This window comes from Schistocerca cancellata, unplaced genomic scaffold (assembly GCF_023864275.1).
Source record: "Schistocerca cancellata isolate TAMUIC-IGC-003103 unplaced genomic scaffold, iqSchCanc2.1 HiC_scaffold_262, whole genome shotgun sequence".
Taxonomy (NCBI): domain Eukaryota; kingdom Metazoa; phylum Arthropoda; class Insecta; order Orthoptera; family Acrididae; genus Schistocerca; species Schistocerca cancellata.
Window position 1 is genome coordinate 15,001 of NW_026046284.1, and position 2,500 is coordinate 17,500.

The following is a 2,500-nucleotide window of genomic DNA, read 5'->3' on the forward strand; positions in this document are numbered from 1 at the left end:
ACGCGCCACCTACGGTGACCGGCAGCTCCAACGCCAGCGCCACAGAAGGGCAAAGGCCCCACGTGGGTGCCGAAGCGAACTCTCCCAGCACAGCGCACGTGCCAACACGTCCGCACAACTGCGATACAAACCACCAGCGAGAACCGCTGGGGCGACCGAGCAGCAGACGGCGTCGCGGCGCCGAGTGCCGGGCGGCGGCGCATCCTCAACGCACACAGTCCTCAATCGGACCAGCACACTGCAGATGTCCACCGCGCTTCGCACCGGGTCCGCGAGGACCCACTTTGGCTGCACGGCGCCGCGCGCAGGGTGCCCCGGCGCGCAGCTGCGCCGCCTGCCGCGTCCGTCGGCCGGCGCGCCTGCCACTGGGCGCCCCCACCAGCCGGCTGTAGCGCGTGCGCCCACGCACCGCGCGGCCAGCACGCCGGGCGGCCCCCCCTCACCGGCCGGGGACAGTCCCACCCACCCACAGCCGCGTATCGCTTCACACCCAGATTCACATTCACGTTCGTTGGTATGGTGGGGACCGCTTCGTAGCTGTACCGATCGTTGCCCTCACAGATGTACCTCCAGCAAGATCAACCGCACCACAACGGGTTACCAGTTGTTCATTTGCGTAACGTCACCAGTAAACGTACACGTCCATCCCCGTTTGCAAAGTCAACTATTATTGCATGCCTGCCTGTCAGGTGTCAAGACACACTACATTCGCTCACATCCACGCAACAAAATGTGCCCGACTAGAGGGCACGTGGAAGGTGCCCCCGTACATATGCGATCTCCATTGCGCGACCAACTGTCAACCGGCCTCTGTAGCATGTCGCAGATGTGGAACGCGGGGCACCGTGCTATCACATTGTGTGAGAAGAGACTACTACGTCTGCATACACGCGCCACTACATGAACAGACGGCTCATGCTGATCGCCATCCACTGCGTCCATTACTCCCACACGTCTCTATGGCGTACCACACTGCAATGCAGCTGTTATGGGGAGATGACACATAGCTGTGTACACAACATTCTGAGCCGGTTGCGGTTGGACAACAATACATTAATGTAACGTGTCATATGCCAATTACAGAGCAGGGTAAGGCACAACGTGGGTTAGGTTAAGGCACAACGTGGGTTAGGTTAAGGCACAACGTGGGTTAGGTTAAGGCACAACGTGGGTTAGGTTAAGGCACAACGTGGGTTAGGTTAAGCCACAACGTGGGTTAGGTTAAGCCACAACGTGGGTTAGGTTAAGGCACAACGTGGGTTAGGTTAAGGCACAACGTGGGTTAGGTTAAGGCACAACGTGGGTTAGGTTAAGGCACAACGTGGGTTAGGTTAAGGCACAACGTGGGTTAGGTTAAGCCACAACGTGGGTTAGGTTAAGCCACAACGTGGGTTAGGTTAAGCCACAACGTGGGTTAGGTTAAGCCACAACGTGGGTTAGGTTAAGCCACAACGTGGGTTAGGTTAAGCCACAACGTGGGTTAGGTTAAGCCACAACGTGGGTTAGGTTAAGCCACAACGTGGGTTAGGTTAAGCCACAACGTGGGTTAGGTTAAGCCACAACGTGGGTTAGGTTAAGCCACAACGTGGGTTAGGTTAAGCCACAACGTGGGTTAGGTTAAGCCACAACGTGGGTTAGGTTAAGCCACAACGTGGGTTAGGTTAAGCCACAACGTGGGTTAGGTTAAGCCACAACGTGGGTTAGGTTAAGCCACAACGTGGGTTAGGTTAAGCCACAACGTGGGTTAGGTTAAGCCACAACGTGGGTTAGGTTAAGCCACAACGTGGGTTAGGTTAAGCCACAACGTGGGTTAGGTTAAGGCACAACGTGGGTTAGGTTAAGGCACAACGTGGGTTAGGTTAAGGCACAACGTGGGTTAGGTTAAGGCACAACATGGGGGTAGATTGCGGTACAAATTGCGTTACATTGCGGTGCAAATTGCGTTACATTGTGGTGCAAATTGCGTTACATTGCGGTGCAAATTGCGTTACATTGCGGTGCAAATTGCGTTACATTGCGGTGCAAATTGAGTTACATTGCGGTGCAAATTGAGTTACATTGCGGTGCAAATTGAGTTACATTGCGGTGCAAATTGAGTTACATTGCGGTGCAAATTGAGTTACATTGCGGTGCAAATTGAGTTACATTGCGGTGCAAATTGAGTTACATTGCGGTGCAAATTGAGTTACATTGCGGTGCAAATTGAGGTAGGTTAAGGTGCAACACAGGTTAGGTTAAGGTGACATAGGTTAGGTTAAGGTGACATAGGTTAGGTTAAGGTGACATAGGTTAGGTTAAGGTGACATAGGTTAGGTTAAGGTGACATAGGTTAGGTTAAGGTGACATAGGTTAGGTTAAGGTGACATAGGTTAGGTTAAGGTGACATAGGTTAGGTTAAGGTGACATAGGTTAGGTTAAGGTGACATAGGTTAGGTTAAGGTGACATAGGTTAGGTTAAGGTACAAACTGGGTTGTGTTATGGTACACATTGCGTTGTAGT